Source organism: Tamandua tetradactyla, chromosome 10 (genome assembly GCF_023851605.1).
Source record: "Tamandua tetradactyla isolate mTamTet1 chromosome 10, mTamTet1.pri, whole genome shotgun sequence".
In the NCBI taxonomy this organism is placed as follows: domain Eukaryota; kingdom Metazoa; phylum Chordata; class Mammalia; order Pilosa; family Myrmecophagidae; genus Tamandua; species Tamandua tetradactyla.
Genome location: NC_135336.1, coordinates 51,927,704 through 51,942,138, shown reverse-complemented (window position 1 = coordinate 51,942,138; position 14,435 = coordinate 51,927,704). Strand labels below are relative to the sequence as shown.

At 37.7% G+C, this 14,435-nt stretch overlaps 1 pseudogene; it reads right to left on the bottom strand.

Moving 5' to 3' along the window:
• Nucleotides 1-14,435, bottom strand: part of LOC143647668 (gamma-aminobutyric acid receptor subunit rho-3-like) — a 52,763-nt pseudogene that overhangs the window by 5,167 nt on the left and 33,161 nt on the right.

Genomic DNA, 14,435 nt, shown 5'->3' with positions numbered 1-14,435 from the left:
CATGGTTTTGCCTCTGATGTTATTTTTCCTCCAATGTGTCCCTTCTCTGAACTCCCCAGTCCAGCCTGGCAGTGGCTCTGTTTATACAGGTCCCATGGTACTCTCGTTGGATTTCTATGCAGTAGTGTTGGATCATGCCCATCAGACATAAGGAGTTTCCACAAATCCTTCCTGGATAACTCCATGTTCGATCCTGGCTTTCTCTGAAATGGCTGAGTGGTTCCACATTTGGCCAAGACCTCATGTGGGGCACTATTCTCTGGGGTCTCCATTTCTGCAGGTCCAGAATTTTCTAGGACATCAATTTCTGGTTTCTTTGTATCCCAAGAGTTCAGTTCTCAGCTTATCTCTCTCCTGTCTCATTTCACTATAAGCTGTGAGGAGAAACCAGGCTGCAATTTTGACATTTAATTTGGAGATCTCTTCTACTAAATATCCAAGTTCATGGCTTTTAAAATCTGTCTTCCAGACCAAACCATTAGTCAACTTTGTCAGATTATCTGCCATTTTAAAACAAGGATCACCTTTCTTCCAGTTTGCAATAACACGTGCCTCATTTCTGTCTAGAGCCTGGTCAGAGCTATCTTTAGAGTCCATGTTTCTACCAACCATCCAAACAAACTGTTAACACCATCTCTAACTGCTCGAGCTATAACATTGAATGCAGAATCTCTGCTTAATGGGCCCATATCAATAAATTCAGCCTGATCCAGCCTTATATTCCTCCCACCATTTTCCCACACTTAAAATCCATTGCCACACATATTCCCGATTTCTGTCTATATAAATTGGAAAACTCACACAGTTCTTTTGGAGTATAACATACCTCCTCATGTGTTATACTTTGTACCTCACCTTTAGGGGCCTGTTGGGACTTTAGTTATAGGTCTAGAAGAAATGAGAGGTGGTGGGGGTGTGCCATGAAAAGAATTAGAAATATCTTCCAAGCCATTTGCTTCAGGGCCTTCATTTGCAGTTTCATCTGGTGAAACAGGATTAATCACTCTAGGGCTAATCCCTTCAGGAGGGTTGGGTGGCCAATTCCTCAAGGCAGGCTGGAGGTGGGGCAGTTATTTCCTCCAGGGCAAACTATTAAAGAGTTATCTAGAGAAGACTCAGCATGGCCTAGGGCTTCAACCTCACCCCGACATCATTATCAATCCATATGTCACCATCCATTTTTCAGGGTCCCACTCCTTTCCAATCAATGCCCTCATTTTAACAGCAGACACCATGCAAGACTGAGATTTCAGTTTATGTTGTCAAGTTGCTACTCTAACAATAAGATTCTGAGTCTGATTTTCAGAGATCTCAAGTCTATGGCTACAGGAAATAAGATTTTCCTTCAGGATACTCATAGAAATGTCCACATCTTTCAGACGGCACTTAAGCTTCTCGTTTCAAGCCTTAAGCCCATCCCTTTCACCCCTTAATGTAGACAGTGTATCTAACAACAACCAACCGACATCTCTATAACTCTTATTTCTACAAAACTCTGTAAAGGTGTCAAAAACATTATCCCCCAGAGTCTGGCTTCGTACAAGCGAAGCATTAGGAGAATCGAATGATGATATTTTGACTATCTCTTTTGCCAACTCACTCCATGAATTGGGAGTGTCATTCTGATTACAGGAATCAGAGTCCTTAGTGTCTCTGAGTCCAGTCAGACTAGAAAACCATTCATAAAAACCTATTTTTAAGATTCTGTTTCTTAAGAACTGCTCCTGGTACCAAGATGTATTAGTTAGGGTTCTCTAGAGAAACAGAATCAACAGGGAACACTTGCAAATATACTATTTAAAAAGTGTCTCATTTGACTGCAGGAACGCAGAGTCCAAAATCCACAGGGCAGGCTGTGAAGCCAACGACTCCAATGGATGGTCTGGATGAACTCCACAGGAGAGGTTCACCAGGTGAAGCAGGAATGGAACCTCTCCTCTGAGTCCTCCTTAAAAGGCTTCCTGTGATTAGATAAAGCATCGCTTATTGTAGAAGACACTCCCCTTTGGCTGATTACAAATGGAATCAGCTGTGGATGCAGCTGATGTGATCATGATCTAATTCTATGAAATGTCCTCATTGCAACAGACAGGCCAGCACTTGCCCAACCAGATAAACAGGTACCACAACTTGGCCAAGTTGACACATGTCCCTGACCATGACAGGTGGTATTATTATTTTTATATCTGTCTGTCTGGCTTCCACATCTGTCTTCCAAAACTGGTTTCTAATTCAGGTATAGAGGAGAAAGATGTCATTGGTTAGCCCCTAAATCCACAGACATATCCTTCTACCCTGCCTCTTACTAGGGCATCCTATCCCTACAAAGGACTCCAGTCTCAGTGGCCTGTTTCCACTATCCCTATTCCTTCAGAGCACATGCTCTGGGCACTAACCACTCTAAGAACTTACATGTGCATGGCACTTTTCAGTTTGCAAAAGTTTCACGTCATTTATTATTTTATTTGATCTTCTAACTACACACTTCTGAGGTCAGTAGGGCAGAAATTATATCATTTTGTAGATGCAGAAGCTGAAGACAGTTTAGAAGCCTCAAACTCAAAAGTCTGAACCCAAAGCTCAGAAATAGTAGAGTTAGTTTTGTTGTCATTTCTCTGACACCAAATCCTATGTTTTTCCATTTTGTCTCACAAATGTCTAAATGATAGATAGGACATTTTCTTGAAATATCTGCACTACTAAAAGAAGATGCTTATTTACAGACATAATCCCTTCTTAGTGGAACACAAGATTGTATATAGGCTAAGGGGTGAGGGATAAGAGGGAATGATTGTTTAATGGATGCGGAGTTTCTATTTGAGAAGTCTGAAAAAGTTGGGGCAATGAATACTAGAGATGGGAGCACAATATTTTGAAAGTACTTTAAATACTATTAAATTGTATGCTTGAAAGAGTTTAAATGGGAAATTTCAAGTTATAGGTACATTACTAAATAAAAAGATAAAAAAGCAAAAAAGTTATTAAAAAAAAAAGAGGTTGTGTACAACAGAATCAAATGGGAAAAATTTCAGATAGTGTGAGCCGGTGTGTTGTGTGGATGGTGGTGGGACATGAATATTTTGGAATCAAGGGACCAGACAAAGGTGGGCCAAGATTATTTCACACCTCTTCTTGGGTTAATCCCTCCCCACCTACAAAACAAAACTAAACACTAACAAATCCTTTTCCTCTTTCCACAGTTTTTTCTGCTTTCACTTCAATCACTTCACAGATGATTTAAATCCTTGCTATTCGAAATGTGGTCCATGGACCACCAACATCAACCTCACCTGGACCTTGTTGGAAATGCAGAATCTCAGGTCCCCTACCAGCCAACTGAAACACAATCTGCTTTTTTAAACAAGATCACAGGTGATTCCTGGGTACTGATTGGTGTGTACTGGTCTAAAAGCTCCCACTTTTCTCACACCTGCACAGCAGTCACTGTGGTATGTGAGTGGGACACATACTGGAATGCTGTTGGCAAAAAAAAAAAAGGAATATTCTGCAAAAGAACAAGATCAGCTCCAATTAGAGCTTTGACTCAAAGGATATACAAAATAAAAGAATGAAGTTAGCATTACAGAAGTTCTGAATTGTAATTTCAACTCTGCTGGTTGTGAATCTTTTGACAAATCTCTACTTTACTCCAACTCAACTTCTTTGTTTCTAAACAGAGACAATACTCTCTGCAAGACCAACATCAGGGAGCCTAAATGAGGGTTAGGTGAGAGAAGAGAATATGAAAGCACTCTGAAAAGTATATAGTGCCCTCCCAAGAAGTATTTAAAAATGAGAAATAGTGTTTTGGGTATGTATAAATGCTCATACAAGAATTTCTTAAACAAAAAGTGAATACAATTCATTAAACAAAACAAAACAAATATATTTGGTATCTCTAGTTAGGCTAGCAAGTGAATAGATGTGATCAGTTAGCTTTATTGAAGCAAGTGTCTTTTGTCAGTTTTCATAATAACAGGGAACTGGTGCCTAAATCCTTTGTGAAGTGAAGCAGGTAGAGATCAAGCTATCCATATTTTTTAGGCAATGTCACAAAAAACATGTGATAACATTTAGAGCCCAGAAGCCATCTATTTCCAGTGTACTACGGACAGAAAATTCTCCCTTTATGTTCTACTATCCTTCTAAGTGACAAGAATAGAAAAATAAATGCTGGCTCTTGGTGGAGAGAAACATGGTATCATTTATTGGCTGAGAGCACAGCCTTTGGCATCAGGCAGACCCGATTTCTCCTTAGCTGTGTGATTTTGGCCAAATTACCACTGCATGCTTCAGCTTCACCTCTATAAAATGAGGATGATAAACTACTGAGTCCCAGGGTTATTATGAGAATTAAATGACAAAATATATGTTGGGTAGTTAGTGTAATGAGACTATATAACGAACACTCATTAAATGTTAGCAGCTATTATTATTTATTATTATTATCATCAACCACTTGAAAGGGTGTGATTTGTACATCAGCCCCTTGACTAAAGGGGCAGAGTCAGGGGAGAGGAGCCCAAAGGGGAAATTCTTCCCACAAAAAATCTCCTGGTGATGGTGATAAGGATGCTGAGGAAAGAAGTCAGCACAGAGCCGAGATTAAAAATCATTATTAAATTCCCACCATACTGTAAACTTGCATCTTGCCAAGACATATGGGCTTAATACAAAGGTTTTCAGTGTTTCATAGTCCAAATGGGATCAGACAGTCAAAGTCAGGCAGTACCTCCCTTGTCTTCTTCTTTTTTTTAAATGGTCAATGAATTATTTTTAATATTTTATTGATAAAACTTAGCATACAAACATTCTTAAGCATACAAACATTCCATAGATGATGTACAATTAATGGCCCACAATATCATCACATAGTTGTGTATTCATCACCATGATCATTTTTTTGAACGTTTGCATCACTCCAGAAAAAGAAATAAATTTGAAAAGCTCACACATACCACCCCTCTCATTGAGTACTAGTATTTCCATCTACCCGATTTAATTTGACCTTTGTCCCTCCTATTATTTATTTTTTATCCATATTTTTTGCTCATCTATCCCTACCCTAGATAAAAGGAGCACCAGATGCAAGGTTTTCACAATCACACAGCCGCATTGTAAAAGCTATCTCTATTCCAGCAGTCTTGTTTCCCTGTCTTCCTGAATCTTTTTTGCTCCTGCACTGTGGTGAGGTAGTTCATATTCGGTGACTGATAGGAACCCAAGAGGGAGCTGACCCACAAGTACATGGCACGACCTTCACGGAGGACGCCTGGGGCATGGAGGCACTCGTGCCTGCGACTTCGGCAGACATGGTGAGTGGAGTGGAGATTACTGCCATTGAAGAAGAGTCACAAGCTCACTGATGTAACCTCGGGTTCTGAGATCTGGGGTTATATTACACCAGCTGACACATTTCTGAACAATAGCAATCTGGCAATCAAAGGAATGGGGGGTAGAGGGAAATTACCAAATATTAACCTGGTACACATCTTGAGCCCCAGTAAGAAGCGCTCATTGGATTTTTCCCCGCCTCTTTTACTTGCTCTCACCTTTATTGTCCATAATGTTTCCTTTTTCCACCTAAAGACTTTGTAGCTCTACTTCAGAGAGTTGGATGTGCCTTCCAAGACTCATCTGCTTCCTGCCCTCAGAGGGCACCTCTTCTAACTATGCTAGAGAGGTTAAAATAAAAAAGTGTTCTATTTTTTAAATTTCTTATGGAAAAGAAATGCCAAAGCTGTTTCTACTAACCATTCCCATTATTTCACAATTTTTGCTGTTAAGAAATTGTCTTTATGTCTGTTTAAGGGTACATTATGGTGCTTCTCAGTGAGCCTATTTCTACTTCAGTGATTCTTAGTGGCATTAAAGATTGCTATTCTCTATATTATGTTTCTGTAGAGAATATTTAAAAGCCATCACATTGCTATCTCTTTGTCATTTGTTACAGAACCTTCAGTTCAATCGAGATTCAGGGTGTCAGTGTGCTAGTGGAAACTCGGCTCACTAAATATTTAGTGAGCAACTCAAAAAATACATCAGTTTTTTCCCTTCTCCTTCCTGCCCTGTCCTTTCCTTCCCCTTTCCTTTGCATTCTTCACCTTCCTTTACCCTTCCCCTTCCCTTCCCTTTCCTTCCATTCCCTCTTCCTTGCCTCCTCTCCTTTCCCTTTCCTTTCCTTCTTTGGTCTCTGGCATGAGCATCAGAGGTGAGGATATCAGGGTTGCAGAGACAATGGAAGAATAAGTGACTCAGAGGTTTTCTTGATAAAATACTGGTCTTGGAAGGCTATTCCATGTCTATGCTAATTTCTTAGAGGAAAATTGCAAGAGTATTGCCTGGAGAGAAAGCATAGTATTGTAAATATTTGAAATGGATTCTGGCTGGCTTGGTTTTATTTCTTAACTTCCCACCAGGGAGGTACAAATGGAGTCCTTAATTATTTTTATAAGTTGTGGGGACAATAACGCCAATAGACCCCAAACAGCAGGAAGAGCTCTGTGATTTACTCGTAAATGTACAGACTCAGCACATGGAGAGCTTTCACCAATACATTCGTATCTTTTCTATAATAATTCTGTGAGGTTCTCATCCAAGGGACCCCATATCAAAGACAATGACAACTCTACAGAGCCATTCGATTTCAGTTTAAAGGTTTTTTTGTTGGTGGGTTTAAGACCAATACAACTTGGCAATATGACAGTCACCATGGGAGGCCCAAGATCTCACTGATTTGAACTCAAGAGTAAGAAACCTAAGTGCTGTTTTTAGCTTTTACCATCAAACACAGGCCACTATCCCACTGAGACCCAGGTTTGGCCCACAAGGGTAAAACAAACAATCTGCCTGTCAATGGATACTGTTTGCATTTCTTTGTCCCCCAAAACACTTGCTACATCAAAAACATAGAGATGTGAAATCTTTATTAATATTACAGGCATGTAACTGAAGCCAAATTATTAAGTAAAACCTACTTCCTTATATTGAATGTTTACCACTGCATACTTTGGTAAATATTAGCCGCACATTGCAGAAAAGAAATATGAGTTTAGAGGAGCTGAGTAATTAGCTCTAGTTGTGTCAGAAGCAGGATTCAAATCGTTCTATCAGTGCAGAAATCGTGCTTTTCATACTCAAACTGCTGCCTCTCACTCTGGCCTATAAAAGGAATTAACTTTTGTTTTTAAGATTATAAATCAACATAAGAAAATCAATTAATGTAATACACCATATCAACAAATCAAAGCAGAAAAATCACATGATCATCTCAATTGATGCAGAGAAGGCATTTGACAAGATTCAACATCCTTTCCTGCTGAAAACACTTCAAAAGATAGGAATACAAGGGAACTTCCTTAAAATGATAGAGGGAATATATGAAAAACCCACAGCTAATATCATCCTCAATGGGGAAAAATTGAAAACTTTCCCCCTAAGATCAGGAACAAGACAAGGATGTCCACTATCACCACTATTATTCAACATTGTGTTGGAAGTTCTAGCCAGAGCAATTAGGCAAGAAAAAGAAATACAAGGCATCAAAATTGGAAAGGAAGAAGTAAAACTATCACTGTTTGCAGACGATATGATACTATATGTAGAAAACCCAGAAAAATCCACAACAAAATTACTAGAGCTAATAAATGAGTACAGCAAAGTAGCAGGCTACAAGATCAACATTCAAAAATCTGTAGCTTTTCTATACACTAGTAATGAACAAGCTGAGGTAGAAATCAAGAAACGAATCCCATTTACAATCGCAACTAAAAGAATAAAATACCTAGGAATAAATTTAACCAAAGAGACAAAAAACCTATATAAAGAAAACTACAAAAAACTGTTAAAAGAAATCACAGAAGACCTAAATAGATGGAAGGGCGTACCGTGTTCATGGATTGGAAGACTAAATATAGTTAAGATGTCAATCCTACCTAAATTGATTTACAGATTCAATGCAATACCAATCAAAATCCCAACAACATATTTTTCAGAAATAGAAAAACCAATAAGCAAATTTATCTGGAAGGGCAGGGTACCCCGAATTGCTAAAAACATCTTGAGGAAAAAAAACGAAGCTGGAGGTCTCGCGCTGCCTGACTTTAAGGCATATTATGAAGCCACAGTGGTCAAAACAGTATGGTATTGGCATAAAGATAGATATATTGACCAATGGAATCGAATAGAGTGCTCAGATATAGACCCTCTCATCTATGGACATTTGATCTTTGATAAGGCAGTCAAGCCAACTCACCTGGGACAGAACAGTCTCTTCAATAAATGGTGCCTAGAGAACTGGATATCCATATGCAAAAGAATGAAAGAAGACCCATCTCTCACACCCTATACAAAAGTTAACTCAAAATGGATCAAAGATCTAAACATTAGGTCTAAGACCATAAAACAGTTAGAGGAAAATGTTGGGAGATATCTTATGGATCTTACAACTGGAGGTGGTTTTATGGACCTTAAACCTAAAGCAAGAACACTGAAGAAGGAAATAAATAAATGGGAGCTTCTCAAAATTAAACACTTTTGTGCATCAGAGAACTTCATCAAGAAAGTAGAAAGACAGCCTACACAATGGGAGACAATATTTGGAAATGACATATCAGATAAGGGTCTAGTATCCAGAATTTATAAAGAGATTATTCAACTCAACAACAAAAAGACAGCCAACCCAATTACAAAATGGGAAAAAGACTTAAACAGACACCTACCAGAAGAAGAAATACGGATGGCCAAGAGGCACATGAAGAGATGCTCAATGTCCCTGGCCATTAGAGAAATGCAAATCAAAACCACAATGAGATATCATCTCACACCCACCAGAATGGCCATTATCAACAAAACAGAAAATGACAAGTGCTGGAGAGGATGCGGAGAAAGAGGCACACTTATTCACTGTTGGTGGGAATGTCTAAGGGTGCAACCACTGTGGAAGGCAGTTTGGCGGTTCCTCAAAAAGCTGAATATAGAATTGCCATACGACCCAGCAATACCATTGCTAGGTATCTACTCAAAGGACTTAAGGGCAAAGACACAAACGGACATTTGCACACCAATGTTTATAGCAGCGTTATTTACAATTGCAAAGAGATGGAAACAGCCAAAATCTCCATCAACAGAAGAGTGGCTAAACAAACTGTGGTATATACATACGATGGAATATTATGCAGCTTTAAGACAAGATAAACTTGTGAACCATGTAATAACATGGATGGACCTAGAGAATATTATGCTGAGTGAATCCAGCCAAAAACTAAAGGACAAATACTGTATGGTCCCACTGTTGTGAACGGACATTCGAGAATAAACTTGAAATATGTCATTGGTAACAGAGTTCAGCAGGAGTTAGAAACAGGGTAAGACAATGGGTAATTGAAGCTGAAGGGATACAGATTGTGCAACAGGACTAGATACAAAAACTCAAAAATGGACAGCACAATAATACCTAATTGTAAAGTAATCATGTTAAAATACTGAATGAAGCTGCATCTGAGCTATAGGGTTTTTTTGTTGTTGTTGTTTGCTTGTTGGTTTGTTTGTTGTTGTTGTTTTTTACTATTACTACTACTTTTATTTCTTTTCTTTATATTAACATTTTATAGCTTTTTCTGTTGTGTTGCTAGTTCCTCTAAACTGATGCAAATGTACTAAGAAACAATGATCATGCATCTATGTGATGATGTTAAGAATTACTGAGTGCATATGTAGAATGGTATGATTTCTAAATGTTATGTTAATTTCTTTTTTTTCTTTCCGTTAATAAAAAAAAAAAAAAAAAAAAAAAAAAATAAAAAAAAAAAAAAAAAAAAAAAAAAAAAAAAAAAAAAACATGTGAACAAATATTCTATTTGTTCAAAATCATACCTAAATAAAGGAAAGTATTGTTCTAAAAAAAAAAAAAAAAAAAAAAAAAAAAAAAAAAAAAAAAAAAAGATTATAAATCAATCTCTAATAGGAGCATCTCTGAGACAAGATGCTACAAAATTGAGTGTGGAATTATGTCAGAAGGGATGAAGGTATTTTGTGCTTCTCAACTGGCCAAAGTCGCATTCCCTTTAAGATTTCATTGGTACAATGGAAGGAATCCCAAACTATCATTCCAGCTTAATTCTTAACTTCTTAGATCAAAAATTTAAAAATGTCTTGTACTTGTTTTTTAAGATATGCAAGATAGAACTTGATTTTTTTTCAATAGACAGCAATATGGGACTTAGTTGAAAAAATAAGCGTGTGGAAAAAACATATTAGTTTACATGCCAGAAAAGTTTTGTCACATATTTTAATTTGATGACTGTTGGCTAATAAAAAGGAATTGCACTATCTATATTTCCCAGAGAGAAATAAAACACCAGTCATTATCTTTAAAAGGATGCTTAGTACAACTAACTTATATAGCTTTATTTATTCTAAAACCAGCATAAAAGGTTTTCCTTGTTTAAAGTGAGCAATAAAAAAAAAAAGAATTTTAGAGTGGGGAGGAGGTGGGGGGAGTGAATGATGAGAAAACTGGTACATAAATTCTTAAAACAAAGAACTTGAACTCAGGAGTATTACAGCTACATTAAACACACTTATTATGTGTTAAGCCCATCTCTCAAAAATGCATTAATTTTGACAAATAACATTCCTTCCAAACCAGTTAAAGTTAATATCCCAATAAAGGAGTTTCAAATTATATGAAGCCATCATTTTAGACAAAGAAAAGTCATGCATTGGATTAGAAAATTATCTTCCCACCTACTGATATATTGCTATACATAATTAGGATAAATGCTTGGTGAAAGTGTTAGGAGAAAATATTTTGTCTGGTCATTTGACTTACCTTCCCTGAGTCCTTGCAGATTTACCTTATTAACTCCTAAGAACACATATAGGGTCCTAAGAATCCTTTGGTCTGAGAAGAATTATTCATCTTGGTGTTTCCATTCACCATTTTTGGTCATAAATTATGAAGAGGTTAATTGACAGGTATAATAAAGGGAGGGCAAACAGGCATCACTTACACAATCACTGAGTCTTTTCACCCCTTCAGTAGTTGTTGGGGTAGTAATTTTGAAGGGAAGAATACCTATAGTCACTCTTTTTTTGGCATGAGCAGGCACCGGGAAGTGTTCCCAGGCCTCCGGCATGGCAGGCGAGAACTCTGCCACTGAACCACTGTGCCCTGCCCCAATAGTCACTTTAAAATGAGTAAAAACTTTTCCTGTTAGGCCTAGGCAAAGAGATAATAAGTGATGTGATGGAAAGGAAGTGGGCTAGACCCTATGGCTAGTAACAAACAACTATTTTCCCACAAAAAACGGTGTCAGACCCCAGGAACCATCACTAGAAGTTCTGTTGGCCTCTCTGATGGTTAAATGAACTGCTCTTGTCTAATTCCCTAAATATTCACTTTTCCAGACTTATGGCCTATCAGAACAGAGAGTGGCAGTTCTAAGAACCTGCATATCCTGTATTGGGAGATGTTTTTCTTTATGAGTGACTGCAGGCTCAAAAGCTTTGGCAGCCTTTCCCTGCCATGTCTGTTTCCAAGTAAATGACCCTATTATTTAATACACCATATGGTGAATGGCATACCCCACACCAAGGAAAAGAAAGGTGATAAAAGGGAGAGGAGGAAGTACACTATTACTCCTCCCTACATAAGGTTTAAACATCCTTGAACAACTTTATATAGTCTTACACTGTTCCCACACTTCTACTCATTTAAAGATGAATATAGATATTCACTGAATGGAAATTCTTACACTCTTCCCACACTGAACAGAAAGATATAATAAGCTTTTTAAGCCATCACACATCACAAGTTCTGATAGCGATTATCTTTTATGAGAATGTCTCTATCATATGGGTGATATTTGATAATTTCTTAACTATTCAGCCTATATCATTCTTTACCATGAAAGAGGAGTATTTTGAAACATGACAGATGTGGAGGGATCTTAACCAGCAAATGAAATCATCCTTTATTGTTTTCAGTTAGTAATGAGATACAGTTATTAAAGGAAAAAACATGGTGAGCTGAACACTGCTTAGTTTAACAACTACATATTGAGCTGGAAGTATGTACAAGGCACTGTGACAGTCACTGAAGAAAAGGAAAAAATGTCAGTAATGATCCTGGTTCTTAAGGAGCTCATATTCTAACAGAGGAGGGATGATAAGCCACCCAAGCTATCCCCATGCCACAGCTAAACACGAAAAAAGAGTAAGTAAGGTACCTTAGAGACATACAAAGTACTGTGGCAGTTCAAAGTGGGCAAGACCATGCCTGCTTGGAGCCAACAGTAAAGGCTTCAGGGCCATTTGAGCTATGGCAAAATTTTGACTGAGAGAGATATGTAGGGAGGGCATTCTAGGGAGAGTGAGAGCTGGAACAAATGTACAGAGATGTGATTAGCAGTTAGGGACAGTGACTGAAAATATCAAATATCCAAATTGGCTGACTTTTACAGTAAGTATAGTCAGGCAGAGGTAGGGTTGCCAGAGTTAGCAAATAAAAATACAGGACCTCCAGTTATATTTGAATTTTAGATAAATGACAAAGAATTTGGGACATACATGTACTAAAATATTATTGTAGTTTATCTAAAATTCAAATTTAACAGGGTGTCCTGTATTTCATCTGGAAATCCTCATGAGTCAGCTTGCATTTTAAGCTGAGAGCATTTTCTTCAAATTTTGAGGTTAGGAGAATGTTATGATCACATTTGCATTTTAGAACAATTACTCTGGTAGCAGTGTTGAATTTCAGTAAGAAGAGCCAGAGATGAAATGAGTGGTTACATGGTTTCTACAAGTCCCTTCTACAGCTTTGTGTATGTCAGCAAAAGGTGCTGGGAAATGCCATCCCCCCAAATCTCATGGAGTAACTCCCCACTGCCTGCCTCAGCCGGATGCCAGAAAACCAAGCAAGACATCTCTGGGCAGGTAAGAGTTTATTGAGGTGACCTAGGTGAAAGTTAATGGAGGGGAGGGGTGGTCACAGCTCTGGTCAGAGCAGGAGGAATGGAAAAGAGATGACAAGCAGATCTGAAGACTTTTTATAGAGAAGATTAGCTCTTAGAGCAGCAGTTCTCAAAATGTCTGTGGACCCCTGGGGGATCTCCAAAACATTTCCAGAGTTTCTGTGTGGTGAAAATGAGTTCAGTAAGAATTCTAACAGGTTATTAACTGTTTTCACGTTATTAACATTTGCACTGGTGGTACAAAAGCAATGGTTGGTAAACTGTGGATGCCTTAGCACCAACTGAACTAGCAATCACTATATTCTTCATCTCTGAAGCATTCAGTTAAAAGTGAAAACAGTGAAATTTATTACTTTTTTATAGATTGCAGCCCTCAAGTACATGCTTTGTTAATATTCTGTTTGATGAGATGAGCAATATACACAAGGTACTTGCAAATACTGAAGGACAATGGAAAACCATTTAAGTAACTGAGTTGTGATTAGAATTATCAATTTTTTAAAATGGAACACCATTTGTACTTGAAATAACAACAGAAAAACTATAGTTGTTCAGAGTTGGATATGTGACAGATATTTTTTCAAAACAGAGTGAAATAAGCCTATTACTTCAAGGAAAACAACTAAGAATATTTGTTGCCAATGTTAAAATTTGAGCTTTCAAGCCAAAACTAGGATTTTTTAAAAACTTGTGTCCATCCCTGGGAGCTTGACAGCTTCCCATTACTTAAAGAGGCTTTGATGAAATTAATGGTGCTATTTATAAGCATGATTTTTTGATATGGTATAATGAATTGTGTGAACATTTGAAGACCTGTATAGCCAATATTTTCCAAATGATCTATGCATGGGTAAAAAAGTACTATTCAAAGTGCAAGATAGACCAATGGATTTAATCTAATCAAGAATTAAAAATCCATAGATATGTTTTCAGATTCCACTTTGCAACTAACGTTTAAGAAACTAACACTTGCTGAGCTTTCATGTAATGTCAAAAGAAACTATCCACAATTATCTCAAAAAAATATTAAATAGGGCAATATATAAGATTCTACAAAGGTCCCATGCAGTAGGGTAACTTTCTAGAAACCTACAACTTCCAGAATGGGTCCCTGGGCCAGATCCTGAAACCCTACAGGGCCCAGCCTCTCTAGAACATCAGCTGGTTCCATCCCCCTACCCCAAATTACTGACAGCCCCTTCCAACATGAAAAAGTTAGACTGGCCATTGCCCAAATACCCCTAAAGAGCAGGATAGAAAGATCAAAGGTGATGGTGAAATTATACAGAGATGGTAGGGTTTAACAAATGAGCGTGAGTGCTGAATCATTATATTGATATTTCTTTTAGTCTCCAGTACCTTAGAGCAGCTAGAAGTAAAAACTTAAAATTGTGGAATTGTAACCCATGCAAAACTCTGAAATCTGTTCTGAAACTAATTGTGGTGCTGTGCTTTGAA